Below are 24,482 nucleotides of genomic sequence, written 5' to 3' on the forward strand. Positions count from 1 at the left end.
ACGGCTGAGGAAGTTTGCCAACACTGGGTCCTGGCCTGCAGGGGAGGGAAACAGGCCAGCTCCCAGGCAGAAGAAGTGGTACCAGCTTTATCAAATGGTATATGTAGATAAATTACCCTAATTTGCATTGTGTTATACTATCACAATGAATGTTATACATAAAAAGCAGTAACTTAAGTTGTATGCACTTAATTAAAATGTACATCTATTATTTTTAGATTGAGAAATGTCCAAGGATGGGACATTCACATCAGTCTTTGTTTGGTCATGTGAGACATTGTACATGTGGATTCCACACTCAGAAGGTAATCCTTTTCAATATAAGTAATATATATATATATATATATATATGTATTTATATATACACAACACTAATGTATGTACTCATGACACAACAGCCAACCACAGCAAGTACTACCCAGGGTCCCACAGGGCAACAGGCAGTAGCAGTGGCTCCTGTCCTTCCAGGCACAGTGGAGCGACAGGCAGTAGCAGTGGCTCCCACCCTTCCAGGCACAGTGGTGCAACAGGCAGTAGCAGTGGCTCCTGTCCTTCCACGCACAGTGGAGCGACAAGCAGCAGCAGTGTCTCCCACCCTTCCAGGCACAGTGGTGCAACAGGCAGTAGCAGTGGCTCCTGTCCTCCCAGGCACTGTGGGGCAGAAACAAAGTACAGCAGGCAGTGCGGTCCCAAAGCAGCGACCCCTGTTGAATTTGTCAATGGTATTCAGAGATTAATTAAGATTCACTGAATGATTTTTTACAATATAACCCTCTCGTGACACAGCCTTTTGCTCTATTGCCTTTCAGTTTACAAAGCCTAGATTTGGTGGCTCCCATGTCACGGCTGCAAAGCCGAATCTTAGTGCTAGCAGGAGAGTAACACAGGTAAATAAGAGATCAAATTGCATCACTTTACATTGTGTTTTTAAGACAACTCACTTAGACTGAATGCTTTACAGACCCAAGCCACCAACCTCCCCACAACTTCTCCGGCCAGCATTGCTATCTTAGTAAGTATTTTAGGTATAGGTTTTCCCAAGACTATTAACAGTATTAAAAGCCATTCAAGTCTAAAATAAAATTTGAAGCCTCAATATTATTGTTTCATGTAGCGCGGCTGTTTGAACTAATAGCTTATGTTTCGATTGTGTTGTCAATGTATCTTCCTTGCTGTGTATTTACAGGCTCCAGACCCTCAGACACATGCTCAGGCTTCGGTGCCTGTCCTCAGCACCACAGCAGTGTGTGCCTCTGTGTCAGTGAGTTATTTAACATTTAATTTCATACTGTGGAGCATAAGCAGCGTCTTTCATCATAATAAAATATGTTGATCCATTTTTTTGTTATTGCACAGACCGCTGACTCCAGGACAGAGACTGAAACACAGCTGCCCCGTTTGTGGTCAGAAGGCTTGCCTCCTGTGGACCATAAATGGATTGTGAAGTCTCTGTTCAAGATGGGGCCAAGAGGAAAATTAGTGCTTAAAGAGAATCTGAAGCTCTGGCACTTTCCACCACAGCCTAGTGGCCTTTACCATCAGGCTCCGGGTCCAGACCGCTTTTTTGCCCATCCACTTCTGGTCTGGATGCCTTACAAGCTGTGGAAGGTGAAGGTGGTCTGTCCAAACCTTGCCTGTGGAGGGCACCAGCTAACAGGAGCGGGTCTGCACAAGAGGGCACGCCGAGTCCTGGACGAGGACAGGATGTACAACATGGTGACAGAGACACTAACCTGCACCAAATGTAGATCCAGCCACGTGTCCTGGAGTCAGACTGTCCTCAAACAACTGTCCAAGGCACAGCAGACACAATTCCGGGTCATCCTCACACAAAAGTGATTACCGTTAATTTACTCTCTTGCCTTTTCAAGTAGAAATGCAGTATATAACATACAATTACTGATATATCTGTCTATGATCAAGGTTTGCATGTGACATCCGGGTGATCCGAAAACTGCGGGAGAGAGGCCTTGGTAACAGCCCAACGCAGCTTTTAAAGAAGCTGAAGGAGAACCACACAGAGGAGTGGATGAGTCGCGCATTGATGTACACCGACGAGTGTGTGGACTTCAGCGAGCGACCCGCACTGCTGCCCCTGTCGTTTCCCGAGGCTCCAGAGCCTGCTGTTGTGCCGAGCTGTAAGTGGCTCCTGTCCGTTTACTGCCAGGACATTTTGACGAGGGTGGATGACATCATGGCCAGGATTACCTCAACATATGGCACAGTCCTCAAGATGGATTCCACCAGAAAGGTAAAAGAATCTTTGTCTTTCAAATCTGCTGATTATATTAAGATTAATAAGTAATTGATTAGTCCCTCAATGGGGAAATTTAGAATGTTACAGCAGCAGAAAGACATAAAAATAAGTAGCATGTAGTACTAGGGTGAGGGATATAAAGAAGGATATAGAAACATAGTACAGTGAATTTTGCACCGTTGAGAAGTGTTAAAGTGACAGTCCATAGTGAGGTTGCATGTAGTTTTACTAGGAGCAGAGGTGGTTGTATAGCCTTATAGATATATTATTAACGACTGCCTGTATTTCTGAATCATGTTCACAGAGGTCCTCTACATTTTTTGTGCTTCAGATCACCAAGAAGCTCGCTGGAACAGCCAAAGGGACAGCCCACTGGCTAACCTCTGTGGGTAATGAGTACGGTCAGGTTCTCATCAGTGTCATGACCGCTCAGGAGGGAGCTGGCCTGGACTTGATGGCAGCGGGATTGATGAAGAGGTACCAGCTGGCTGGTGTGGATCCCCCTGTTGCCTTATATGTGGACTGTGGCTGCTGCACCGAGGGAGGAGAGACCAAGCTGAAGGCCAGATTCAGCGGGTGGCCGGACATTATTGTAAGGCTTGATATCTGGCACTTTATGCGCAGACTTGCTCTGGGATGCACAACAGATGCTCATCAGCTGTACCCAGGATTTATGTCTCGCCTTTCAGCGAGCATATTTGAGTGGGATGCAGCTGATTTAGCTTTGTTGCGAGAAGCAAAAAGGCAGCAGCTTCGGTCCCAGGGTCTGCCCTCCCTCACTGATGGCGACATAGACAAACAACTCTCCAGGGAGGAGATGTCTCTCCACTGTCGTAGGAGGACCCGTGGTGAGGAGACCACCATTCGCCTGCTGGAGGAGCTGCTTGGGTTGCTGATGGGCAGCAGAGGTAATGACTCCAGTGGTGTTCCCCTGTTTGACCGAGAGAGGATGGAGCACATCTGGCGTGTCCAGAGAAAGCACGTCAAATGCATCCAGGACCCACCAGGTGTTGCTCTATACACCAAGACAGGGGAGCTCACAAAGGGAGGTGTGCGGTTACCTGTTTACAGATGTGCCAGGGGCTCTACATCTCTCGAGTCATTTCATCTACACCTCAACCGCTTCATACCAGGTTTGTGTCTGTCAGACATTTAAGTTTATATGCTGAATAGTCCAAGAATATTTCATCGTTTGATATTTAATATGTATTTAATGTGTACTTTTAGGGACGAGTGCCAACAGTCTGAACTTTCAGATATATCTCCTGGAAGGGCTTCACAGATGGAACCACGACCGGGGGGTTGCTGCTCTGTCCACTGGACAATCTCCTTTGCGCAGCTACTCCAGTGACCTGGTTCAGGCCCTCAACAACAATTATCAGAAGCTGTTTGGCAGGAAGGTGGTACCACAGTTCTGTCCACCCTCACGGTACACTGGTAAGCATTTGTGATTGCATTGGTAATTTACCTCAATTTTTAAACCCTTTATTAACTGTATCAACTTTTGTAAACAATCTAATTTAATTCTGTTGTTTCAGGAGAGCTCATAGGGATGCAATATCTGTTCCGGCAGACTGGTCAGGCACTGCAGGATATGCACCCTGATTCAGAGGAAGCTGCAACCCTGATAGAACAGCATGACGTGGAGGACGACATGGAGCTTGATGAGGGTTTTGCTGACATCATGGAAGATCCCACTGTGTTGAACCTTGGGGTTCCTCAGGCTTCAGCATCTCAGACTCCTGATCCCTCTGCCATTTCTTCTCCTCTTCTCTCCCTGGTTCCTGGTACATCCACCCTGGCTCCTAGTATTTCCACCCTGGCACCTGGCTCATCCTCTGAGGTCCCTGGTACATCCACCCTGGCACCTGACACATCAACCCTGGCCTCTAGTTCCTCCTCTGAAGATGATATTCATGCTGAAGATGAAGACATGGTAAGTCTAGCTGTGTTCGTTTTAGAATATGCATGTAGATATGTGCATGCTTCTTCACTATTTTTGATTACACATGTTAACATATTTTATCATTAAACAAAAAAAGTTTTGTGAGTGAAAGTTTTACACCCTATAAACTGTTGAATCTTTTTTACAGGCTGTTGATGACCAAAATCTCCCCGGATACCAGCATGTGGACAGACTTGCTGAGTATTTGGTGGCGCTTCGGGATCAGACGTCTCTTTGTCTTAGCAACCAACAGGCGAGTAGGATAGTGTCACTGTGGGACAATCTGAATCAAGGTGACAAGCAGCGGGTGGTTTATGCCGCACGACATCAGGAGAGACTTTTGAGTGGACGCTTCAGAACTCCAAAGACGCCCTCAAAAACCCCTGGTGTGGAGAGTACCACCCGCTGCATGTTGGGTGCGAGTAGCACACCTGCCCAGTGGCCTGACTGCTGCCGGTTGGTGGAAACCATGTTCATCAGACTCTGCAATATACACCAAAGCCCGGCAAAAAAGGGTAAGAGGGCTACTTCTCGGTGGTCCTTAATTTTGAGGGATTACCGCAAGATAAGGCAGCTTGTTGTCGGCAACTGCCGGGTGATGCAGGGTTCTGAAATTCAGCTGGTGGAGGTGAATCAGAGCACGCTCATCCAGTGGCATAATCACCGGCAGAAGAAACAGGAGCTCTCTGTGCTGCTCCAAGGCACTGCATTGCCTCCAGCCCTGGCAGAATCCGATGAGCCTCTTCAGGAGGCAAGATTGCTCCCTGCTGCACCCACGCCTGCCCGGAATGAACATCAATACCGGCTGCCGCAGAGTACAGCAGGTCAGGCCAAACAGAGGCAGACGGGATCTGGTCAGCTCCCTGTCAACATAAGGCCAAAGGGACCAGTGAAGAGACAGTTATATGCAACCCCACCAGCTCCAGCACCAGGACCCATCATTACACCTCACATCTTAACACCATCCGGACTGGTTCAGGTTGTCTTTCCTGTGCCAGTAGGCAGCTATCCTCAAACCAGTGCGCCTACCAGCACAGTGGAAGCTGACCCCGCCCCTAAAAGGCCATATAGGCGAACAGTGGCCAGCAACACTTGCAAAAAGTGTGGCCAGTTCCGCACTTCTGTCACTGGACACAGCCAGTACCATGGAAAGGTGTATTGCCCTCAGTTTGAAGCCTTTTTTTTTTGAACAATTTATTTATTTCAATTTTTCAAACAAACAACAGTGATACAGGGCATCAAATCCCTGCCCCCCCCCCCCCCCCACCCCCACCCCATGGGCCAGAGTGGAACGAAAAAGGACAACAGCAATAACCACAGCAACAAAAAATAAATAAAAAAATAAAAAAAATAAATAACAAATAAAATAAAATAACAACAACATCAGCGAAGATAATACTGACAAATCAAAACAAAAAAAGATAAAATAAATTAAAAAATAAATAAATTAAAAAAAAAATACATTAAATAAATAAACAAAAATAAACCATAACAAAATCCAGATCACACACAATGTAACAACATAACAACAGTCCCATTCAGTGTATCCAGTCCTATCTCAATATTGGCCACCCGTGTCACGCCCAGGAGCAGCTCCACTGTGTAGGAATGCCACAAATCCTCCCCAACACTTATCAAAAACTGATGGCCTCCCCCTGAGACCACATAAAATCTTTTCTGATGGTAAATATGATGAGAGCTCTTTAAGCCACAAGGAAACACCAGGGGGGTCCTCACTTTTCCAGTTGATAGCTATGCATTTATTAGCTGCAATCAGGGCTAATCTGATAAAACGAGTGTTGACTCTCATATTAATTGGTAAAATCAACAGGTCCCCCAATAGTGTCAGCCGTGGATTGGCCGGGATTTCCACCCCTACAATTCTTTTAACAATGTCAAAGATAGAGCTCCAGTACTGCTCCAAACAATCACACGTCCAGAACATGTGAAGAAGGGATCCTATTTCAGTCTTACACCTAGGGCAGAATTCAGAGTAGTTACTACTTATCTTATGGAGACGATGAGGAGTCAAGTAAACCCTGTGTATAAGATTAAACTGTAATAATTTGTGTCGGCTGTTATAGGAGAATGATTGAGAGCTACTACAAATCTTCTTCCATTCAGAGTCCTCAAAGGCATAATCAATGTCTGTTTCCCACTTAAGTTTTACCTTCAAAGCTGTATTTTCTGACAGGCTCATTAGTCTGTTGTAAGCATAGGATAAAAAGCCTTTAGAGTTATGCTTGTCTCGCATCATACTGTCTATCTCAGAGTCCTCTAAGGGGGTAAGTTTCCCACCTTGCTGTACCCTAATGAAATCCCGGACTTGTAAGTATTTATAAAAATGAGCAGAGGGGAGCCCAAAAGAGAGCTTCAGTTGCTCAAAGGATCTCAAATTATTGTGCTCATATAAGTGTCCAAAGGTGCATATACCTCTGCTATACCACTCTCTAGTAATACCATCTCTCAAAGCCCCAGGTAAGGCTGGGTTAAAATGAAATGGAGTAGAGCCATACAGTGTGCGAACACTATGGGACTTTGCTCTAATTTCATCCCAGATTTGTGATGTAAATTTTATCATTGGATTTGAGGATACAGGTTTTTGCTTGTGATAAGAGTTAATAAATGGAATGCTACACAAAGCTTCCGCTGTATGAGACTGTTCAATCTGTTTCCAAGCTGGAGGGTGTTCTAAATCTTTAATCCAAGTCCAGATAGCTCGGGATTGAGCAGCTAAATAGTATAGCCGAAAATCTGGTAAATTTAGCCCTCCCTGTTCAGGGGGCCGACAGAGTGTTTTGAGCTTGACTCTGGGAGTTTTACCATTCCACAGAAATCTAGATATCAGTCTGTCCAGGTTTTTAAAGAAAAATTTCGGAATTGGTGTTGGCAGTGCTTGAAACAAGTAAAGAAATTTGGGTAAAATATTCATTTTAATACAATTTATTCTTCCAATTAGGGATATGGGAAGAGACCTCCATCTGTCTAGGTCTGCTTCAACTTTTTTAAACAGGGATTCATAGTTGAGAGAGTAAATCTGATGTAGCTGGTTGGATATTTGCAGACCAAGGTAGCAAATTTTACAGGCGTCCCAATGAAAGGAAATGTCTCCTCTTGATAATCCCTGAGCAGCTGGGTTAAGAGGCATCATCACACTTTTCTGTTTGTTTATCCTGTACCCCGATATGCAGCTATATTCCTCTAACAGGGTGCAGAGGGCAGGTAGCGACGTCTCCAAATTAGTCAAATACAGCATAATGTCGTCGGCATAAAGCGAAATTACGTGCTTTTTGTCTTCGACCATAACACCTTCTATTACAGGATGCGCCCTCAGTTTGAAGCCTTAACAAAAGACCAGTGGTTGGAGGAAATGAGGAAAAAGATGTAAATAGTTCATATTTGTAAATAATAGTTTTATTGTAAATAGTTTTTTTAAATGTTTGTATTTAATTCTGGGTACTACTGCGATAGTCAATTCCATATGCCCTGTTTTTTATCTGTCTGTTTAAATTCAATGTTTCTATAATTCTTATTTCTATGAACACATAAAACTGGTTTACAGCAATATATGAGTGGGTGTTTTTAATGACAGTTAGCAGCACATCAACAACAACAACAACCTCCATAAGAATAATTATGGTGATTCTTATAATGATGAAGCACATTCAATAAGAGAAACATGGTTTGTGAAGTTAATATGGGAGGTGGTCTCTGATGTACAGTAGAAGAAATGTCCTGATGAGGGACCGGAATGGAAAGATCCTCCACTCCTGTCGTTTGATGAGTCCTGTGGAGTGGGAGGTAGTGCAGGTAGGTGTTATTACACAATGAACTAGTCTCATAACAATATAATGTGTAGAAAAATAGGAGGAAATTCGTAATCATATGAGGAATGAACACGCACCTTCGCAATCCCGGAGTCTAGGGTTCGAGTCCCACTCGTGCAATGACCAAAAACATCAAAAGTGTTATATTTGTGTCTAGTCAGCTAGAAATACATTTATCTAATAGAAATTGATATAAAACTTCACATCGCTCCTTTCCTTTTCCTTCTTTCCCTTTTTCCTCCCTTTTCTCCTCTTTTCTCTTCTTCCCCTTCCTTCCCCCTTTCTTCCCCTTCCTTCCCCTTTCTTCCCCTTCTTTGACGGACTATTGTTCCCCAGCTTGAACGCAGCGCCTTAGACCGCTCGGCCATTCTGACTACTAAAACATAAAAACAAGCCCAGTAAATTCAATCAAAAGCTAGCAAAGACAAGAGTTTTAAAAAGTTGAAGCGGTCAAAATGCCTTGTGTGCAAATATCTTGCCTATGAGATGCTGAAAGAGATACAGAGGTATCAACAATTTTTAGCAAGGCTACGAGGAGTCAATCAGTGTTGTTCAGGTGCTGACCTTGACTATGTAGAAAGGTAAGAGTGCTATAAATGTGGTACATCTTTAATTGCAGGTCCCACCGAGATTTGAACTCGGATCACTGGATTCAGAGTCCAGAGTGCTAGCCATTACACCATGGAACCCTGTTCAGTTGCGGTAATCTTAGGCCCGCCAGCCCGTCACATCAACCAGTTAGAGGCTTTGAGAGATGCTTTGAATTCAAAATGTGTCTGCAAAGGAAAACAGCCGATGCAGTTAATCTCTCCAGTGACCATATTTTCTTCATGATGACCAAATAACTGCATAGGTAAGCTGTCAGAAGTGGGATTTGAACCCACGCCTCCAATGGAGACTGCGACCTGAACGCAGCGCCTTAGACCGCTCGGCCATCCTGACTAATAAAACATAAAAACAAGCCCAATAAATTCGATCAAAAGCTAGCAAAGACATGAGTTTTAAAAAGTTGAAGCGGTCAAAATGCCTTGTGTGCAAATATCTTGCCTATTGAGATACAGAGGTATCAACAATTTTTAGCAAGGCTACGAGGAGTCAATCAGTGTTGTTCAGGTGCTGACCTTGACTATGTAGAAAGGTAAGAGTGCTATAAATGTGGTACATCTTTAATTGCAGGTCCCACCGAGATTTGAACTCGGATCACTGGATTCAGAGTCCAGAGTGCTAGCCATTACACCATGGAACCCTGTTCAGTTGCGGTAATCTTAGGCCCGCCAGCCCGTCACATCAACCAGTTAGAGGCTTTGAGAGATGCTTTGAATTCAAAATGTGTCTGCAAAGGAAAACAGCCGATGCAGTTAATCTCTCCAGTGACCATATTTTCTTCATGATGACCAAATAAATGAGTAATCTGTCAGAAGTGGGATTTGAACCCACGCCTCCAATGGAGACTGCGACCTGAACGCAGCGCCTTAGACCGCTCGGCCATCCTGACTACTAAAACATAAAAACAAGCCCAGTAAATTCAATCAAAAGCTAGCAAAGACAAGAGTTTTAAAAAGTTGAAGCGGTCAAAATGCCTTGTGTGCAAATATCTTCTCTATGAGATGCTGAAAGAGATACAGAGGTATCAACAATTTTTAGCAAGGCTACGAGGAGTCAATCAGTGTTGTTCAGGTGCTGACCTTGACTATGTAGAAAGGTAAGAGTGCTATAAATGTGGTACATCTTTAATTGCAGGTCCCACCGAGATTTGAACTCGGATCACTGGATTCAGAGTCCAGAGTGCTAGCCATTACACCATGGAACCCTGTTCAGTTGCGGTAATCTTAGGCCCGCCAGCCCGTCACATCAACCAGTTAGAGGCTTTGAGAGATGCTTTGAATTCAAAATGTGTCTGCAAAGGAAAACAGCCGATGCAGTTAATCTCTCCAGTGACCATATTTTCTTCATGATGACCAAATAAATGAGTAATCTGTCAGAAGTGGGATTTGAACCCATGCCTCCAATGGAGACTGCGACCTGAACGCAGCGCCTTAGACCGCTCGGCCATCCTGACTACTAAAACATAAAAACAAGCCCAGTAAATTCAATCAAAAGCTAGCAAAGACAAGAGTTTTAAAAAGTTGAAGCGGTCAAAATGCCTTGTGTGCAAATATCTTGCCTATGAGATGCTGAAAGAGATACAGAGGTATCAGCAATTTTTAGCAAGGCTACGAGGAGTCAATCAGTGTTGTTCAGGTGCTGACCTTGACTATGTAGAAAGGTAAGAGTGCTATAAATGTGGTACATCTTTAATTGCAGGTCCCACCGAGATTTGAACTCGGATCACTGGATTCAGAGTCCAGAGTGCTAGCCATTACACCATGGAACCCAGTTCAGTTGTGGTAATCTTAGGCCCGCCAGCCCGTCACATCAACCAGTTAGAGGATTTGAGAGATGCTTTGAATTCAAAATGTGTTTGCAAAGGAAAACAGCCGATGCAGTTAATCTCTCCAGTGACCATATTTTCTTCATGATGACCAAATAACTGCATAGGTAAGCTGTCAGAAGTGGGATTTGAACCCACGCCTCCAATGGAGACTGCGACCTGAACGCAGCGCCTTAGACCGCTCGGCCATCCTGACTAATAAAACATAAAAACAAGCCCAATAAATTCGATCAAAAGCTAGCAAAGACATGAGTTTTAAAAAGTTGAAGCGGTCAAAATGCCTTGTGTGCAAATATCTTGCCTATTGAGATACAGAGGTATCAACAATTTTTAGCAAGGCTACGAGGAGTCAATCAGTGTTGTTCAGGTGCTGACCTTGACTATGTAGAAAGGTAAGAGTGCTATAAATGTGGTACATCTTTAATTGCAGGTCCCACCGAGATTTGAACTCGGATCACTGGATTCAGAGTCCAGAGTGCTAGCCATTACACCATGGAACCCTGTTCAGTTGCGGTAATCTTAGGCCCGCCAGCCCGTCACATCAACCAGTTAGAGGCTTTGAGAGATGCTTTGAATTCAAAATGTGTCTGCAAAGGAAAACAGCCGATGCAGTTAATCTCTCCAGTGACCATATTTTCTTCATGATGACCAAATAAATGAGTAATCTGTCAGAAGTGGGATTTGAACCCACGCCTCCAATGGAGACTGCGACCTGAACGCAGCGCCTTAGACCGCTCGGCCATCCTGACTACTAAAACATAAAAACAAGCCCAGTAAATTCAATCAAAAGCTAGCAAAGACAAGAGTTTTAAAAAGTTGAAGCGGTCAAAATGCCTTGTGTGCAAATATCTTGCCTATGAGATGCTGAAAGAGATACAGAGGTATCAACAATTTTTAGCAAGGCTACGAGGAGTCAATCAGTGTTGTTCAGGTGCTGACCTTGACTATGTAGAAAGGTAAGAGTGCTATAAATGTGGTACATCTTTAATTGCAGGTCCCACCGAGATTTGAACTCGGATCACTGGATTCAGAGTCCAGAGTGCTAGCCATTACACCATGGAACCCTGTTCAGTTGCGGTAATCTTAGGCCCGCCAGCCCGTCACATCAACCAGTTAGAGGCTTTGAGAGATGCTTTGAATTCAAAATGTGTCTGCAAAGGAAAACAGCCGATGCAGTTAATCTCTCCAGTGACCATATTTTCTTCATGATGACCAAATAACTGCATAGGTAAGCTGTCAGAAGTGGGATTTGAACCCACGCCTCCAATGGAGACTGCGACCTGAACGCAGCGCCTTAGACCGCTCGGCCATCCTGACTAATAAAACATAAAAACAAGCCCAATAAATTCGATCAAAAGCTAGCAAAGACATGAGTTTTAAAAAGTTGAAGCGGTCAAAATGCCTTGTGTGCAAATATCTTGCCTATTGAGATACAGAGGTATCAACAATTTTTAGCAAGGCTACGAGGAGTCAATCAGTGTTGTTCAGGTGCTGACCTTGACTATGTAGAAAGGTAAGAGTGCTATAAATGTGGTACATCTTTAATTGCAGGTCCCACCGAGATTTGAACTCGGATCACTGGATTCAGAGTCCAGAGTGCTAGCCATTACACCATGGAACCCTGTTCAGTTGCGGTAATCTTAGGCCCGCCAGCCCGTCACATCAACCAGTTAGAGGCTTTGAGAGATGCTTTGAATTCAAAATGTGTCTGCAAAGGAAAACAGCCGATGCAGTTAATCTCTCCAGTGACCATATTTTCTTCATGATGACCAAATAAATGAGTAATCTGTCAGAAGTGGGATTTGAACCCACGCCTCCAATGGAGACTGCGACCTGAACGCAGCGCCTTAGACCGCTCGGCCATCCTGACTAATAAAACATAAAAACAAGCCCAATAAATTCGATCAAAAGCTAGCAAAGACATGAGTTTTAAAAAGTTGAAGCGGTCAAAATGCCTTGTGTGCAAATATCTTCTCTATGAGATGCTGAAAGAGATACAGAGGTATCAACAATTTTTAGCAAGGCTACGAGGAGTCAATCAGTGTTGTTCAGGTGCTGACCTTGACTATGTAGAAAGGTAAGAGTGCTATAAATGTGGTACATCTTTAATTGCAGGTCCCACCGAGATTTGAACTCGGATCACTGGATTCAGAGTCCAGAGTGCTAGCCATTACACCATGGAACCCTGTTCAGTTGCGGTAATCTTAGGCCCGCCAGCCCGTCACATCAACCAGTTAGAGGCTTTGAGAGATGCTTTGAATTCAAAATGTGTCTGCAAAGGAAAACAGCCGATGCAGTTAATCTCTCCAGTGACCATATTTTCTTCATGATGACCAAATAAATGAGTAATCTGTCAGAAGTGGGATTTGAACCCATGCCTCCAATGGAGACTGCGACCTGAACGCAGCGCCTTAGACCGCTCGGCCATCCTGACTACTAAAACATAAAAACAAGCCCAGTAAATTCAATCAAAAGCTAGCAAAGACAAGAGTTTTAAAAAGTTGAAGCGGTCAAAATGCCTTGTGTGCAAATATCTTGCCTATGAGATGCTGAAAGAGATACAGAGGTATCAGCAATTTTTAGCAAGGCTACGAGGAGTCAATCAGTGTTGTTCAGGTGCTGACCTTGACTATGTAGAAAGGTAAGAGTGCTATAAATGTGGTACATCTTTAATTGCAGGTCCCACCGAGATTTGAACTCGGATCACTGGATTCAGAGTCCAGAGTGCTAGCCATTACACCATGGAACCCAGTTCAGTTGTGGTAATCTTAGGCCCGCCAGCCCGTCACATCAACCAGTTAGAGGATTTGAGAGATGCTTTGAATTCAAAATGTGTTTGCAAAGGAAAACAGCCGATGCAGTTAATCTCTCCAGTGACCATATTTTCTTCATGATGACCAAATAACTGCATAGGTAAGCTGTCAGAAGTGGGATTTGAACCCACGCCTCCAATGGAGACTGCGACCTGAACGCAGCGCCTTAGACCGCTCGGCCATCCTGACTAATAAAACATAAAAACAAGCCCAATAAATTCAATCAAAAGCTAGCAAAGACAAGAGTTTTAAAAAGTTGAAGCGGTCAAAATGCCTTGTGTGCAAATATCTTGCCTATTGAGATACAGAGGTATCAACAATTTTTAGCAAGGCTACGAGGAGTCAATCAGTGTTGTTCAGGTGCTGATCTTGACTATGTAGAAAGGTAAGAGTGCTATAAATGTGGTACATCTTTAATTGCAGGTCCCACCGAGATTTGAACTCGGATCACTGGATTCAGAGTCCAGAGTGCTAGCCATTACACCATGGAACCCTGTTCAGTTGCGGTAATCTTAGGCCCGCCAGCCCGTCACATCAACCAGTTAGAGGCTTTGAGAGATGCTTTGAATTCAAAATGTGTTTGCAAAGGAAAACAGCCGATGCAGTTAATCTCTCCAGTGACCATATTTTCTTCATGATGACCAAATAACTGCATAGGTAAGCTGTCAGAAGTGGGATTTGAACCCAAGCCTCCAATGGAGACTGCGACCTGAACGCAGCGCCTTAGACCGCTCGGCCATCCTGACTAATAAAACATAAAAACAAGCCCAATAAATTCAATCAAAAGCTAGCAAAGACAAGAGTTTTAAAAAGTTGAAGCGGTCAAAATGCCTTGTGTGCAAATATCTTGCCTATTGAGATACAGAGGTATCAACAATTTTTAGCAAGGCTACGAGGAGTCAATCAGTGTTGTTCAGGTGCTGACCTTGACTATGTAGAAAGGTAAGAGTGCTATAAATGTGGTACATCTTTAATTGCAGGTCCCACCGAGATTTGAACTCGGATCACTGGATTCAGAGTCCAGAGTGCTAGCCATTACACCATGGAACCCTGTTCAGTTGCGGTAATCTTAGGCCCGCCAGCCCGTCACATCAACCAGTTAGAGGATTTGAGAGATGCTTTGAATTCAAAATGTGTTTGCAAAGGAAAACAGCCGATGCAGTTAATCTCTCCAGTGACCATATTTTCTTCATGATGACCAAATAACTGCATAGGTAAGCTGTCAGAAGTGGGATTTGAACCCACGCCTCCAATGGAGACTGCGACCTGAACGCAGCGCCTTAGACCGCTCGGCCATCCTGACTAATAAAACATAAAAACAAGCCCAATAAATTCAATCAAAAGCTAGCAAAGACAAGAGTTTTAAAAAGTTGAAGCGGTCAAAATGCCTTGTGTGCAAATATCTTGCCTATTGAGATACAGAGGTATCAAAACTTTTTAGCAAGGCTACGAGGAGTCAATCAGTGTTGTTCAGGTGCTGACCTTGACTATGTAGAAAGGTAAGAGTGCTATAAATGTGGTACATCTTTAATTGCAGGTCCCACCGAGATTTGAACTCGGATCACTGGATTCAGAGTCCAGAGTGCTAGCCATTACACCATGGAACCCAGTTCAGTTGTGGTAATCTTAGGCCCGCCAGCCCGTCACATCAACCAGTTAGAGGATTTGAGAGATGCTTTGAATTCAAAATGTGTTTGCAAAGGAAAACAGCCGATGCAGTTAATCTCTCCAGTGACCATATTTTCTTCATGATGACCAAATAACTGCATAGGTAAGCTGTCAGAAGTGGGATTTGAACCCACGCCTCCAATGGAGACTGGGACCTGAACGCAGCGCCTTAGACCGCTCGGCCATCCTGACTAATAAAACATAAAAACAAGCCCAATAAATTCAATCAAAAGCTAGCAAAGACAAGAGTTTTAAAAAGTTGAAGCGGTCAAAATGCCTTGTGTGCAAATATCTTGCCTATTGAGATACAGAGGTATCAACAATTTTTAGCAAGGCTACGAGGAGTCAATCAGTGTTGTTCAGGTGCTGACCTTGACTATGTAGAAAGGTAAGAGTGCTATAAATGTGGTACATCTTTAATTGCAGGTCCCACCGAGATTTGAACTCGGATCACTGGATTCAGAGTCCAGAGTGCTAGCCATTACACCATGGAACCCTGTTCAGTTGCGGTAATCTTAGGCCCGCCAGCCCGTCACATCAACCAGTTAGAGGCTTTGAGAGATGCTTTGAATTCAAAATGTGTCTGCAAAGGAAAACAGCCGATGCAGTTAATCTCTCCAGTGACCATATTTTCTTCATGATGACCAAATAAATGAGTAATCTGTCAGAAGTGGGATTTGAACCCACGCCTCCAATGGAGACTGCGACCTGAACGCAGCGCCTTAGACCGCTCGGCCATCCTGACTACTAAAACATAAAAACAAGCCCAGTAAATTCAATCAAAAGCTAGCAAAGACAAGAGTTTTAAAAAGTTGAAGCGGTCAAAATGCCTTGTGTGCAAATATCTTCTCTATGAGATGCTGAAAGAGATACAGAGGTATCAACAATTTTTAGCAAGGCTACGAGGAGTCAATCAGTGTTGTTCAGGTGCTGACCTTGACTATGTAGAAAGGTAAGAGTGCTATAAATGTGGTACATCTTTAATTGCAGGTCCCACCGAGATTTGAACTCGGATCACTGGATTCAGAGTCCAGAGTGCTAGCCATTACACCATGGAACCCTGTTCAGTTGCGGTAATCTTAGGCCCGCCAGCCCGTCACATCAACCAGTTAGAGGCTTTGAGAGATGCTTTGAATTCAAAATGTGTCTGCAAAGGAAAACAGCCGATGCAGTTAATCTCTCCAGTGACCATATTTTCTTCATGATGACCAAATAAATGAGTAATCTGTCAGAAGTGGGATTTGAACCCATGCCTCCAATGGAGACTGCGACCTGAACGCAGCGCCTTAGACCGCTCGGCCATCCTGACTACTAAAACATAAAAACAAGCCCAGTAAATTCAATCAAAAGCTAGCAAAGACAAGAGTTTTAAAAAGTTGAAGCGGTCAAAATGCCTTGTGTGCAAATATCTTGCCTATGAGATGCTGAAAGAGATACAGAGGTATCAGCAATTTTTAGCAAGGCTACGAGGAGTCAATCAGTGTTGTTCAGGTGCTGACCTTGACTATGTAGAAAGGTAAGAGTGCTATAAATGTGGTACATCTTTAATTGCAGGTCCCACCGAGATTTGAACTCGGATCACTGGATTCAGAGTCCAGAGTGCTAGCCATTACACCATGGAACCCAGTTCAGTTGTGGTAATCTTAGGCCCGCCAGCCCGTCACATCAACCAGTTAGAGGATTTGAGAGATGCTTTGAATTCAAAATGTGTTTGCAAAGGAAAACAGCCGATGCAGTTAATCTCTCCAGTGACCATATTTTCTTCATGATGACCAAATAACTGCATAGGTAAGCTGTCAGAAGTGGGATTTGAACCCACGCCTCCAATGGAGACTGCGACCTGAACGCAGCGCCTTAGACCGCTCGGCCATCCTGACTAATAAAACATAAAAACAAGCCCAATAAATTCAATCAAAAGCTAGCAAAGACAAGAGTTTTAAAAAGTTGAAGCGGTCAAAATGCCTTGTGTGCAAATATCTTGCCTATTGAGATACAGAGGTATCAACAATTTTTAGCAAGGCTACGAGGAGTCAATCAGTGTTGTTCAGGTGCTGATCTTGACTATGTAGAAAGGTAAGAGTGCTATAAATGTGGTACATCTTTAATTGCAGGTCCCACCGAGATTTGAACTCGGATCACTGGATTCAGAGTCCAGAGTGCTAGCCATTACACCATGGAACCCTGTTCAGTTGCGGTAATCTTAGGCCCGCCAGCCCGTCACATCAACCAGTTAGAGGCTTTGAGAGATGCTTTGAATTCAAAATGTGTCTGCAAAGGAAAACAGCCGATGCAGTTAATCTCTCCAGTGACCATATTTTCTTCATGATGACCAAATAAATGAGTAATCTGTCAGAAGTGGGATTTGAACCCATGCCTCCAATGGAGACTGCGACCTGAACGCAGCGCCTTAGACCGCTCGGCCATCCTGACTACTAAAACATAAAAACAAGCCCAGTAAATTCAATCAAAAGCTAGCAAAGACAAGAGTTTTAAAAAGTTGAAGCGGTCAAAATGCCTTGTGTGCAAATATCTTGCCTATGAGATGCTGAAAGAGATACAGAGGTATCAGCAATTTTTAGCAAGGCTACGAGGAGTCAATCAGTGTTGTTCAGGTGCTGACCTTGACTATGTAGAAAGGTAAGAGTGCTATAAATGTGGTACATCTTTAATTGCAGGTCCCACCGAGATTTGAACTCGGATCACTGGATTCAGAGTCCAGAGTGCTAGCCATTACACCATGGAACCCAGTTCAGTTGTGGTAATCTTAGGCCCGCCAGCCCGTCACATCAACCAGTTAGAGGATTTGAGAGATGCTTTGAATTCAAAATGTGTTTGCAAAGGAAAACAGCCGATGCAGTTAATCTCTCCAGTGACCATATTTTCTTCATGATGACCAAATAACTGCATAGGTAAGCTGTCAGAAGTGGGATTTGAACCCACGCCTCCAATGGAGACTGCGACCTGAACGCAGCGCCTTAGACCGCTCGGCCATCCTGACTAATAAAACATAAAAACAAGCCCAATAAATTCAATCAAAAGCTAGCAAAGACAAGAGTTTTAAAAAGTTGAAGCGGTCAAAATGCCTTGTGTGCAAATATCTTGCCTATTGAGATACAGAGGTATCAACAATTTTTAGCAAGGCTACGAGGAGTCAATCAGTGTTGTTCAGGTGCTGATCTTGACTATGTAGAAAGGTAAGAGTGCTATAAATGTGGTACATCTTTAATTGCAGGTCCCACCGAGATTTGAACTCGGATCACTGGATTCAGAGTCCAGAGTGCTAGCCATTACACCATGGAACCCTGTTCAGTTGCGGTAATCTTAGGCCCGCCAGCCCGTCACATCAACCAGTTAGAGGCTTTGAGAGATGCTTTGAATTCAAAATGTGTTTGCAAAGGAAAACAGCCGATGCAGTTAATCTCTCCAGTGACCATATTTTCTTCATGATGACCAAATAACTGCATAGGTAAGCTGTCAGAAGTGGGATTTGAACCCAAGCCTCCAATGGAGACTGCGACCTGAACGCAGCGCCTTAGACCGCTCGGCCATCCTGACTAATAAAACATAAAAACAAGCCCAATAAATTCAATCAAAAGCTAGCAAAGACAAGAGTTTTAAAAAGTTGAAGCGGTCAAAATGCCTTGTGTGCAAATATCTTGCCTATTGAGATACAGAGGTATCAACAATTTTTAGCAAGGCTACGAGGAGTCAATCAGTGTTGTTCAGGTGCTGACCTTGACTATGTAGAAAGGTAAGAGTGCTATAAATGTGGTACATCTTTAATTGCAGGTCCCACCGAGATTTGAACTCGGATCACTGGATTCAGAGTCCAGAGTGCTAGCCATTACACCATGGAACCCTGTTCAGTTGCGGTAATCTTAGGCCCGCCAGCCCGTCACATCAACCAGTTAGAGGATTTGAGAGATGCTTTGAATTCAAAATGTGTTTGCAAAGGAAAACAGCCGATGCAGTTAATCTCTCCAGTGACCATATTTTCTTCATGATGACCAAATAACTGCATAGGTAAGCTGTCAGAAGTGGGATTTGAACCCACGCCTCCAATGGAGACTGCGACCTGAACGCAGCGCCTTAGACCGCTCGGCCATCCTGACTAATAAAACATAAAAACAAGCCCAATAAATTCAATCAAAAGCTAGCAAAGACAAGAGTTTTAAAAAGTTGAAGCGGTCAAAATGCCTTGTGTGCAAATATCTTGCCTATTGAGATACAGAGGTATCAAAACTTTTTAGCAAGGCTACGAGGAGTCAATCAGTGTTGTTCAGGTGCTGACCTTGACTATGTAGAAAGGTAAGAGTGCTATAAATGTGGTACATCTTTAATTGCAGGTCCCACCGAGATTTGAACTCGGATCACTGGATTCAGAGTCCAGAGTGCTAGCCATTACACCATGGAACCCAGTTCAGTTGTGGTAATCTTAGGCCCGCCAGCCCGTCACATCAACCAGTTAGAGGATTTGAGAGATGCTTTGAATTCAAAATGTGTTTGCAAAGGAAAACAGCCGATGCAGTTAATCTCTCCAGTGACCATATTTTCTTCATGATGACCAAATAACTGCATAGGTAAGCTGTCAGAAGTGGGATTTGAACCCACGCCTCCAATGGAGACTGGGACCTGAACGCAGCGCCTTAGACCGCTCGGCCATCCTGACTAATAAAACATAAAAACAAGCCCAATAAATTCAATCAAAAGCTAGCAAAGACAAGAGTTTTAAAAAGTTGAAGCGGTCAAAATGCCTTGTGTGCAAATATCTTGCCTATTGAGATACAGAGGTATCAACAATTTTTAGCAAGGCTACGAGGAGTCAATCAGTGTTGTTCAGGTGCTGACCTTGACTATGTAGAAAGGTAAGAGTGCTATAAATGTGGTACATCTTTAATTGCAGGTCCCACCGAGATTTGAACTCGGATCACTGGATTCAGAGTCCAGAGTGCTAGCCATTACACCATGGAACCCTGTTCAGTTGCGGTAATCTTAGGCCCGCCAGCCCGTCACATCAACCAGTTAGAGGCTTTGAGAGATGCTTTGAATTCAAAATGTGTCTGCAAAGGAAAACAGCCGATGCAGTTAATCTCTCCAGTGACCATATTTTCTTCATGATGACCAAATAAATGAGTAATCTGTCAGAAGTGGGATTTGAACCCACGCCTCCAATGGAGACTGCGACCTGAACGCAGCGCCTTAGACCGCTCGGCCATCCTGACTACTAAAACATAAAAACAAGCCCAGTAAATTCAATCAAAAGCTAGCAAAGACAAGAGTTTTAAAAAGTTGAAGCGGTCAAAATGCCTTGTGTGCAAATATCTTCTCTATGAGATGCTGAAAGAGATACAGAGGTATCAACAATTTTTAGCAAGGCTACGAGGAGTCAATCAGTGTTGTTCAGGTGCTGACCTTGACTATGTAGAAAGGTAAGAGTGCTATAAATGTGGTACATCTTTAATTGCAGGTCCCACCGAGATTTGAACTCGGATCACTGGATTCAGAGTCCAGAGTGCTAGCCATTACACCATGGAACCCTGTTCAGTTGCGGTAATCTTAGGCCCGCCAGCCCGTCACATCAACCAGTTAGAGGCTTTGAGAGATGCTTTGAATTCAAAATGTGTCTGCAAAGGAAAACAGCCGATGCAGTTAATCTCTCCAGTGACCATATTTTCTTCATGATGACCAAATAAATGAGTAATCTGTCAGAAGTGGGATTTGAACCCATGCCTCCAATGGAGACTGCGACCTGAACGCAGCGCCTTAGACCGCTCGGCCATCCTGACTACTAAAACATAAAAACAAGCCCAGTAAATTCAATCAAAAGCTAGCAAAGACAAGAGTTTTAAAAAGTTGAAGCGGTCAAAATGCCTTGTGTGCAAATATCTTGCCTATGAGATGCTGAAAGAGATACAGAGGTATCAGCAATTTTTAGCAAGGCTACGAGGAGTCAATCAGTGTTGTTCAGGTGCTGACCTTGACTATGTAGAAAGGTAAGAGTGCTATAAATGTGGTACATCTTTAATTGCAGGTCCCACCGAGATTTGAACTCGGATCACTGGATTCAGAGTCCAGAGTGCTAGCCATTACACCATGGAACCCAGTTCAGTTGTGGTAATCTTAGGCCCGCCAGCCCGTCACATCAACCAGTTAGAGGATTTGAGAGATGCTTTGAATTCAAAATGTGTTTGCAAAGGAAAACAGCCGATGCAGTTAATCTCTCCAGTGACCATATTTTCTTCATGATGACCAAATAACTGCATAGGTAAGCTGTCAGAAGTGGGATTTGAACCCACGCCTCCAATGGAGACTGCGACCTGAACGCAGCGCCTTAGACCGCTCGGCCATCCTGACTAATAAAACATAAAAACAAGCCCAATAAATTCAATCAAAAGCTAGCAAAGACAAGAGTTTTAAAAAGTTGAAGCGGTCAAAATGCCTTGTGTGCAAATATCTTGCCTATTGAGATACAGAGGTATCAACAATTTTTAGCAAGGCTACGAGGAGTCAATCAGTGTTGTTCAGGTGCTGATCTTGACTATGTAGAAAGGTAAGAGTGCTATAAATGTGGTACATCTTTAATTGCAGGTCCCACCGAGATTTGAACTCGGATCACTGGATTCAGAGTCCAGAGTGCTAGCCATTACACCATGGAACCCTGTTCAGTTGCGGTAATCTTAGGCCCGCCAGCCCGTCACATCAACCAGTTAGAGGCTTTGAGAGATGCTTTGAATTCAAAATGTGTCTGCAAAGGAAAACAGCCGATGCAGTTAATCTCTCCAGTGACCATATTTTCTTCATGATGACCAAATAACTGCATAGGTAAGCTGTCAGAAGTGGGATTTGAACCCACGCCTCCAATGGAGACTGCGACCTGAACGCAGCGCCTTAGACCGCTCGGCCATCCTGACTAATAAAACATAAAAACAAGCCCAATAAATTCGATCAAAAGCTAGCAAAGACATGAGTTTTAAAAAGTTGAAGCGGTCAAAATGCCTTGTGTGCAAATATCTTGCCTATTGAGATACAGAGGTATCAACAATTTTTAGCAAGGCTACGAGGAGTCAATCAGTGTTGTTCAGGTGCTGACCTTGACTATGTAGAAAGGTAAGAGTGCTATAAAAGTGGTACATCTTTAATTGCAGGTCCCACCGAGATTTGAACTCGGATCACTGGATTCAGAGTCCAGAGTGCTAGCCATTACACCATGGAACCCTGTTCAGTTGCGGTAATCTTAGGCCCGCCAGCCCGTCACATCAACCAGTTAGAGGCTTTGAGAGATGCTTTGAATTCAAAATGTGTCTGCAAAGGAAAACAGCCGATGCAGTTAATCTCTCCAGTGACCATATTTTCTTCATGATGACCAAATAAATGAGTAATCTGTCAGAAGTGGGATTTGAACCCACGCCTCCAATGGAGACTGCGACCTGAACGCAGCGCCTTAGACCGCTCGGCCATCCTGACTACTAAAACATAAAAACAAGCCCAGTAAATTCAATCAAAAGCTAGCAAAGACAAGAGTTTTAAAAAGTTGAAGCGGTCAAAATGCCTTGTGTGCAAATATCTTCTCTATGAGATGCTGAAAGAGATACAGAGGTATCAACAATTTTTAGCAAGGCTACGAGGAGTCAATCAGTGTTGTTCAGGTGCTGACCTTGACTATGTAGAAAGGTAAGAGTGCTATAAATGTGGTACATCTTTAATTGCAGGTCCCACCGAGATTTGAACTCGGATCACTGGATTCAGAGTCCAGAGTGCTAGCCATTACACCATGGAACCCTGTTCAGTTGCGGTAATCTTAGGCCCGCCAGCCCGTCACATCAACCAGTTAGAGGCTTTGAGAGATGCTTTGAATTCAAAATGTGTCTGCAAAGGAAAACAGCCGATGCAGTTAATCTCTCCAGTGACCATATTTTCTTCATGATGACCAAATAAATGAGTAATCTGTCAGAAGTGGGATTTGAACCCATGCCTCCAATGGAGACTGCGACCTGAACGCAGCGCCTTAGACCGCTCGGCCATCCTGACTACTAAAACATAAAAACAAGCCCAGTAAATTCAATCAAAAGCTAGCAAAGACAAGAGTTTTAAAAAGTTGAAGCGGTCAAAATGCCTTGTGTGCAAATATCTTGCCTATGAGATGCTGAAAGAGATACAGAGGTATCAGCAATTTTTAGCAAGGCTACGAGGAGTCAATCAGTGTTGTTCAGGTGCTGACCTTGACTATGTAGAAAGGTAAGAGTGCTATAAATGTGGTACATCTTTAATTGCAGGTCCCACCGAGATTTGAACTCGGATCACTGGATTCAGAGTCCAGAGTGCTAGCCATTACACCATGGAACCCAGTTCAGTTGTGGTAATCTTAGGCCCGCCAGCCCGTCACATCAACCAGTTAGAGGATTTGAGAGATGCTTTGAATTCAAAATGTGTTTGCAAAGGAAAACAGCCGATGCAGTTAATCTCTCCAGTGACCATATTTTCTTCATGATGACCAAATAACTGCATAGGTAAGCTGTCAGAAGTGGGATTTGAACCCACGCCTCCAATGGAGACTGCGACCTGAACGCAGCGCCTTAGACCGCTCGGCCATCCTGACTAATAAAACATAAAAACAAGCCCAATAAATTCAATCAAAAGCTAGCAAAGACAAGAGTTTTAAAAAGTTGAAGCGGTCAAAATGCCTTGTGTGCAAATATCTTGCCTATTGAGATACAGAGGTATCAACAATTTTTAGCAAGGCTACGAGGAGTCAATCAGTGTTGTTCAGGTGCTGATCTTGACTATGTAGAAAGGTAAGAGTGCTATAAATGTGGTACATCTTTAATTGCAGGTCCCACCGAGATTTGAACTCGGATCACTGGATTCAGAGTCCAGAGTGCTAGCCATTACACCATGGAACCCTGTTCAGTTGCGGTAATCTTAGGCCCGCCAGCCCGTCACATCAACCAGTTAGAGGCTTTGAGAGATGCTTTGAATTCAAAATGTGTTTGCAAAGGAAAACAGCCGATGCAGTTAATCTCTCCAGTGACCATATTTTCTTCATGATGACCAAATAACTGCATAGGTAAGCTGTCAGAAGTGGGATTTGAACCCAAGCCTCCAATGGAGACTGCGACCTGAACGCAGCGCCTTAGACCGCTCGGCCATCCTGACTAATAAAACATAAAAACAAGCCCAATAAATTCAATCAAAAGCTAGCAAAGAAAAGAGTTTTAAAAAGTTGAAGCGGTCAAAATGCCTTGTGTGCAAATATCTTGCCTATTGAGATACAGAGGTATCAACAATTTTTAGCAAGGCTACGAGGAGTCAATCAGTGTTGTTCAGGTGCTGACCTTGACTATGTAGAAAGGTAAGAGTGCTATAAATGTGGTACATCTTTAATTGCAGGTCCCACCGAGATTTGAACTCGGATCACTGGATTCAGAGTCCAGAGTGCTAGCCATTACACCATGGAACCCTGTTCAGTTGCGGTAATCTTAGGCCCGCCAGCCCGTCACATCAACCAGTTAGAGGATTTGAGAGATGCTTTGAATTCAAAATG

At 43.7% G+C, this 24,482-nt stretch overlaps 57 non-coding genes across 57 annotated transcripts; all 57 read right to left on the minus strand.

Annotated features, from left to right (window-relative positions):
* Positions 1 to 8,646: 8,646 nt before the first annotated feature.
* On the minus strand, positions 8,647 to 8,718 carry trnaq-cug (transfer RNA glutamine (anticodon CUG)). The gene has a single exon. It is a non-coding gene; the product is annotated as a tRNA-Gln (tRNA).
* Positions 8,719 to 8,888: 170 nt separating this feature from the next.
* trnal-cag (transfer RNA leucine (anticodon CAG)) lies at positions 8,889 to 8,971 on the minus strand. Its single transcript has one exon. It is a non-coding gene; the product is annotated as a tRNA-Leu (tRNA).
* A 232-nt stretch (positions 8,972 to 9,203) lies between these two features.
* Positions 9,204 to 9,275, minus strand: trnaq-cug (transfer RNA glutamine (anticodon CUG)). The gene has a single exon. It is a non-coding gene; the product is annotated as a tRNA-Gln (tRNA).
* Positions 9,276 to 9,441: 166 nt separating this feature from the next.
* trnal-cag (transfer RNA leucine (anticodon CAG)) lies at positions 9,442 to 9,524 on the minus strand. The gene has a single exon. It is a non-coding gene; the product is annotated as a tRNA-Leu (tRNA).
* Positions 9,525 to 9,767: 243 nt separating this feature from the next.
* Positions 9,768 to 9,839, minus strand: trnaq-cug (transfer RNA glutamine (anticodon CUG)). The gene has a single exon. It is a non-coding gene; the product is annotated as a tRNA-Gln (tRNA).
* A 166-nt stretch (positions 9,840 to 10,005) lies between these two features.
* Positions 10,006 to 10,088, minus strand: trnal-cag (transfer RNA leucine (anticodon CAG)). The gene has a single exon. It is a non-coding gene; the product is annotated as a tRNA-Leu (tRNA).
* A 243-nt stretch (positions 10,089 to 10,331) lies between these two features.
* trnaq-cug (transfer RNA glutamine (anticodon CUG)) lies at positions 10,332 to 10,403 on the minus strand. Its single transcript has one exon. It is a non-coding gene; the product is annotated as a tRNA-Gln (tRNA).
* Positions 10,404 to 10,573: 170 nt separating this feature from the next.
* trnal-cag (transfer RNA leucine (anticodon CAG)) lies at positions 10,574 to 10,656 on the minus strand. The gene has a single exon. It is a non-coding gene; the product is annotated as a tRNA-Leu (tRNA).
* Positions 10,657 to 10,888: 232 nt separating this feature from the next.
* trnaq-cug (transfer RNA glutamine (anticodon CUG)) lies at positions 10,889 to 10,960 on the minus strand. Its single transcript has one exon. It is a non-coding gene; the product is annotated as a tRNA-Gln (tRNA).
* Positions 10,961 to 11,126: 166 nt separating this feature from the next.
* Positions 11,127 to 11,209, minus strand: trnal-cag (transfer RNA leucine (anticodon CAG)). The gene has a single exon. It is a non-coding gene; the product is annotated as a tRNA-Leu (tRNA).
* Positions 11,210 to 11,452: 243 nt separating this feature from the next.
* Positions 11,453 to 11,524, minus strand: trnaq-cug (transfer RNA glutamine (anticodon CUG)). The gene has a single exon. It is a non-coding gene; the product is annotated as a tRNA-Gln (tRNA).
* Positions 11,525 to 11,694: 170 nt separating this feature from the next.
* trnal-cag (transfer RNA leucine (anticodon CAG)) lies at positions 11,695 to 11,777 on the minus strand. Its single transcript has one exon. It is a non-coding gene; the product is annotated as a tRNA-Leu (tRNA).
* A 232-nt stretch (positions 11,778 to 12,009) lies between these two features.
* trnaq-cug (transfer RNA glutamine (anticodon CUG)) lies at positions 12,010 to 12,081 on the minus strand. The gene has a single exon. It is a non-coding gene; the product is annotated as a tRNA-Gln (tRNA).
* Positions 12,082 to 12,247: 166 nt separating this feature from the next.
* Positions 12,248 to 12,330, minus strand: trnal-cag (transfer RNA leucine (anticodon CAG)). Its single transcript has one exon. It is a non-coding gene; the product is annotated as a tRNA-Leu (tRNA).
* Positions 12,331 to 12,573: 243 nt separating this feature from the next.
* trnaq-cug (transfer RNA glutamine (anticodon CUG)) lies at positions 12,574 to 12,645 on the minus strand. The gene has a single exon. It is a non-coding gene; the product is annotated as a tRNA-Gln (tRNA).
* Positions 12,646 to 12,811: 166 nt separating this feature from the next.
* trnal-cag (transfer RNA leucine (anticodon CAG)) lies at positions 12,812 to 12,894 on the minus strand. Its single transcript has one exon. It is a non-coding gene; the product is annotated as a tRNA-Leu (tRNA).
* Positions 12,895 to 13,137: 243 nt separating this feature from the next.
* Positions 13,138 to 13,209, minus strand: trnaq-cug (transfer RNA glutamine (anticodon CUG)). The gene has a single exon. It is a non-coding gene; the product is annotated as a tRNA-Gln (tRNA).
* Positions 13,210 to 13,379: 170 nt separating this feature from the next.
* Positions 13,380 to 13,462, minus strand: trnal-cag (transfer RNA leucine (anticodon CAG)). The gene has a single exon. It is a non-coding gene; the product is annotated as a tRNA-Leu (tRNA).
* Positions 13,463 to 13,694: 232 nt separating this feature from the next.
* Positions 13,695 to 13,766, minus strand: trnaq-cug (transfer RNA glutamine (anticodon CUG)). The gene has a single exon. It is a non-coding gene; the product is annotated as a tRNA-Gln (tRNA).
* A 170-nt stretch (positions 13,767 to 13,936) lies between these two features.
* On the minus strand, positions 13,937 to 14,019 carry trnal-cag (transfer RNA leucine (anticodon CAG)). Its single transcript has one exon. It is a non-coding gene; the product is annotated as a tRNA-Leu (tRNA).
* A 232-nt stretch (positions 14,020 to 14,251) lies between these two features.
* trnaq-cug (transfer RNA glutamine (anticodon CUG)) lies at positions 14,252 to 14,323 on the minus strand. The gene has a single exon. It is a non-coding gene; the product is annotated as a tRNA-Gln (tRNA).
* A 170-nt stretch (positions 14,324 to 14,493) lies between these two features.
* On the minus strand, positions 14,494 to 14,576 carry trnal-cag (transfer RNA leucine (anticodon CAG)). Its single transcript has one exon. It is a non-coding gene; the product is annotated as a tRNA-Leu (tRNA).
* Positions 14,577 to 14,808: 232 nt separating this feature from the next.
* trnaq-cug (transfer RNA glutamine (anticodon CUG)) lies at positions 14,809 to 14,880 on the minus strand. Its single transcript has one exon. It is a non-coding gene; the product is annotated as a tRNA-Gln (tRNA).
* Positions 14,881 to 15,050: 170 nt separating this feature from the next.
* trnal-cag (transfer RNA leucine (anticodon CAG)) lies at positions 15,051 to 15,133 on the minus strand. The gene has a single exon. It is a non-coding gene; the product is annotated as a tRNA-Leu (tRNA).
* A 232-nt stretch (positions 15,134 to 15,365) lies between these two features.
* trnaq-cug (transfer RNA glutamine (anticodon CUG)) lies at positions 15,366 to 15,437 on the minus strand. Its single transcript has one exon. It is a non-coding gene; the product is annotated as a tRNA-Gln (tRNA).
* A 166-nt stretch (positions 15,438 to 15,603) lies between these two features.
* On the minus strand, positions 15,604 to 15,686 carry trnal-cag (transfer RNA leucine (anticodon CAG)). Its single transcript has one exon. It is a non-coding gene; the product is annotated as a tRNA-Leu (tRNA).
* A 243-nt stretch (positions 15,687 to 15,929) lies between these two features.
* Positions 15,930 to 16,001, minus strand: trnaq-cug (transfer RNA glutamine (anticodon CUG)). The gene has a single exon. It is a non-coding gene; the product is annotated as a tRNA-Gln (tRNA).
* Positions 16,002 to 16,167: 166 nt separating this feature from the next.
* Positions 16,168 to 16,250, minus strand: trnal-cag (transfer RNA leucine (anticodon CAG)). Its single transcript has one exon. It is a non-coding gene; the product is annotated as a tRNA-Leu (tRNA).
* Positions 16,251 to 16,493: 243 nt separating this feature from the next.
* On the minus strand, positions 16,494 to 16,565 carry trnaq-cug (transfer RNA glutamine (anticodon CUG)). Its single transcript has one exon. It is a non-coding gene; the product is annotated as a tRNA-Gln (tRNA).
* Positions 16,566 to 16,735: 170 nt separating this feature from the next.
* On the minus strand, positions 16,736 to 16,818 carry trnal-cag (transfer RNA leucine (anticodon CAG)). The gene has a single exon. It is a non-coding gene; the product is annotated as a tRNA-Leu (tRNA).
* Positions 16,819 to 17,050: 232 nt separating this feature from the next.
* Positions 17,051 to 17,122, minus strand: trnaq-cug (transfer RNA glutamine (anticodon CUG)). Its single transcript has one exon. It is a non-coding gene; the product is annotated as a tRNA-Gln (tRNA).
* Positions 17,123 to 17,288: 166 nt separating this feature from the next.
* trnal-cag (transfer RNA leucine (anticodon CAG)) lies at positions 17,289 to 17,371 on the minus strand. The gene has a single exon. It is a non-coding gene; the product is annotated as a tRNA-Leu (tRNA).
* A 243-nt stretch (positions 17,372 to 17,614) lies between these two features.
* On the minus strand, positions 17,615 to 17,686 carry trnaq-cug (transfer RNA glutamine (anticodon CUG)). The gene has a single exon. It is a non-coding gene; the product is annotated as a tRNA-Gln (tRNA).
* Positions 17,687 to 17,856: 170 nt separating this feature from the next.
* On the minus strand, positions 17,857 to 17,939 carry trnal-cag (transfer RNA leucine (anticodon CAG)). Its single transcript has one exon. It is a non-coding gene; the product is annotated as a tRNA-Leu (tRNA).
* A 232-nt stretch (positions 17,940 to 18,171) lies between these two features.
* Positions 18,172 to 18,243, minus strand: trnaq-cug (transfer RNA glutamine (anticodon CUG)). The gene has a single exon. It is a non-coding gene; the product is annotated as a tRNA-Gln (tRNA).
* Positions 18,244 to 18,413: 170 nt separating this feature from the next.
* Positions 18,414 to 18,496, minus strand: trnal-cag (transfer RNA leucine (anticodon CAG)). Its single transcript has one exon. It is a non-coding gene; the product is annotated as a tRNA-Leu (tRNA).
* A 232-nt stretch (positions 18,497 to 18,728) lies between these two features.
* Positions 18,729 to 18,800, minus strand: trnaq-cug (transfer RNA glutamine (anticodon CUG)). The gene has a single exon. It is a non-coding gene; the product is annotated as a tRNA-Gln (tRNA).
* A 170-nt stretch (positions 18,801 to 18,970) lies between these two features.
* On the minus strand, positions 18,971 to 19,053 carry trnal-cag (transfer RNA leucine (anticodon CAG)). Its single transcript has one exon. It is a non-coding gene; the product is annotated as a tRNA-Leu (tRNA).
* Positions 19,054 to 19,285: 232 nt separating this feature from the next.
* Positions 19,286 to 19,357, minus strand: trnaq-cug (transfer RNA glutamine (anticodon CUG)). Its single transcript has one exon. It is a non-coding gene; the product is annotated as a tRNA-Gln (tRNA).
* Positions 19,358 to 19,527: 170 nt separating this feature from the next.
* Positions 19,528 to 19,610, minus strand: trnal-cag (transfer RNA leucine (anticodon CAG)). The gene has a single exon. It is a non-coding gene; the product is annotated as a tRNA-Leu (tRNA).
* A 232-nt stretch (positions 19,611 to 19,842) lies between these two features.
* Positions 19,843 to 19,914, minus strand: trnaq-cug (transfer RNA glutamine (anticodon CUG)). Its single transcript has one exon. It is a non-coding gene; the product is annotated as a tRNA-Gln (tRNA).
* A 166-nt stretch (positions 19,915 to 20,080) lies between these two features.
* Positions 20,081 to 20,163, minus strand: trnal-cag (transfer RNA leucine (anticodon CAG)). The gene has a single exon. It is a non-coding gene; the product is annotated as a tRNA-Leu (tRNA).
* Positions 20,164 to 20,406: 243 nt separating this feature from the next.
* On the minus strand, positions 20,407 to 20,478 carry trnaq-cug (transfer RNA glutamine (anticodon CUG)). Its single transcript has one exon. It is a non-coding gene; the product is annotated as a tRNA-Gln (tRNA).
* A 166-nt stretch (positions 20,479 to 20,644) lies between these two features.
* On the minus strand, positions 20,645 to 20,727 carry trnal-cag (transfer RNA leucine (anticodon CAG)). The gene has a single exon. It is a non-coding gene; the product is annotated as a tRNA-Leu (tRNA).
* Positions 20,728 to 20,970: 243 nt separating this feature from the next.
* trnaq-cug (transfer RNA glutamine (anticodon CUG)) lies at positions 20,971 to 21,042 on the minus strand. The gene has a single exon. It is a non-coding gene; the product is annotated as a tRNA-Gln (tRNA).
* Positions 21,043 to 21,212: 170 nt separating this feature from the next.
* On the minus strand, positions 21,213 to 21,295 carry trnal-cag (transfer RNA leucine (anticodon CAG)). Its single transcript has one exon. It is a non-coding gene; the product is annotated as a tRNA-Leu (tRNA).
* A 232-nt stretch (positions 21,296 to 21,527) lies between these two features.
* On the minus strand, positions 21,528 to 21,599 carry trnaq-cug (transfer RNA glutamine (anticodon CUG)). The gene has a single exon. It is a non-coding gene; the product is annotated as a tRNA-Gln (tRNA).
* A 170-nt stretch (positions 21,600 to 21,769) lies between these two features.
* Positions 21,770 to 21,852, minus strand: trnal-cag (transfer RNA leucine (anticodon CAG)). The gene has a single exon. It is a non-coding gene; the product is annotated as a tRNA-Leu (tRNA).
* A 232-nt stretch (positions 21,853 to 22,084) lies between these two features.
* trnaq-cug (transfer RNA glutamine (anticodon CUG)) lies at positions 22,085 to 22,156 on the minus strand. The gene has a single exon. It is a non-coding gene; the product is annotated as a tRNA-Gln (tRNA).
* A 166-nt stretch (positions 22,157 to 22,322) lies between these two features.
* On the minus strand, positions 22,323 to 22,405 carry trnal-cag (transfer RNA leucine (anticodon CAG)). Its single transcript has one exon. It is a non-coding gene; the product is annotated as a tRNA-Leu (tRNA).
* Positions 22,406 to 22,648: 243 nt separating this feature from the next.
* Positions 22,649 to 22,720, minus strand: trnaq-cug (transfer RNA glutamine (anticodon CUG)). Its single transcript has one exon. It is a non-coding gene; the product is annotated as a tRNA-Gln (tRNA).
* A 166-nt stretch (positions 22,721 to 22,886) lies between these two features.
* On the minus strand, positions 22,887 to 22,969 carry trnal-cag (transfer RNA leucine (anticodon CAG)). Its single transcript has one exon. It is a non-coding gene; the product is annotated as a tRNA-Leu (tRNA).
* A 243-nt stretch (positions 22,970 to 23,212) lies between these two features.
* On the minus strand, positions 23,213 to 23,284 carry trnaq-cug (transfer RNA glutamine (anticodon CUG)). Its single transcript has one exon. It is a non-coding gene; the product is annotated as a tRNA-Gln (tRNA).
* Positions 23,285 to 23,454: 170 nt separating this feature from the next.
* Positions 23,455 to 23,537, minus strand: trnal-cag (transfer RNA leucine (anticodon CAG)). Its single transcript has one exon. It is a non-coding gene; the product is annotated as a tRNA-Leu (tRNA).
* Positions 23,538 to 23,769: 232 nt separating this feature from the next.
* On the minus strand, positions 23,770 to 23,841 carry trnaq-cug (transfer RNA glutamine (anticodon CUG)). Its single transcript has one exon. It is a non-coding gene; the product is annotated as a tRNA-Gln (tRNA).
* Positions 23,842 to 24,011: 170 nt separating this feature from the next.
* Positions 24,012 to 24,094, minus strand: trnal-cag (transfer RNA leucine (anticodon CAG)). The gene has a single exon. It is a non-coding gene; the product is annotated as a tRNA-Leu (tRNA).
* Positions 24,095 to 24,326: 232 nt separating this feature from the next.
* trnaq-cug (transfer RNA glutamine (anticodon CUG)) lies at positions 24,327 to 24,398 on the minus strand. The gene has a single exon. It is a non-coding gene; the product is annotated as a tRNA-Gln (tRNA).
* Between the last annotated feature and the right edge of the window lie 84 nt (positions 24,399 to 24,482).

This window comes from Platichthys flesus, chromosome 4, assembly GCF_949316205.1.
Source record: "Platichthys flesus chromosome 4, fPlaFle2.1, whole genome shotgun sequence".
NCBI lineage: Eukaryota > Metazoa > Chordata > Actinopteri > Pleuronectiformes > Pleuronectidae > Platichthys > Platichthys flesus.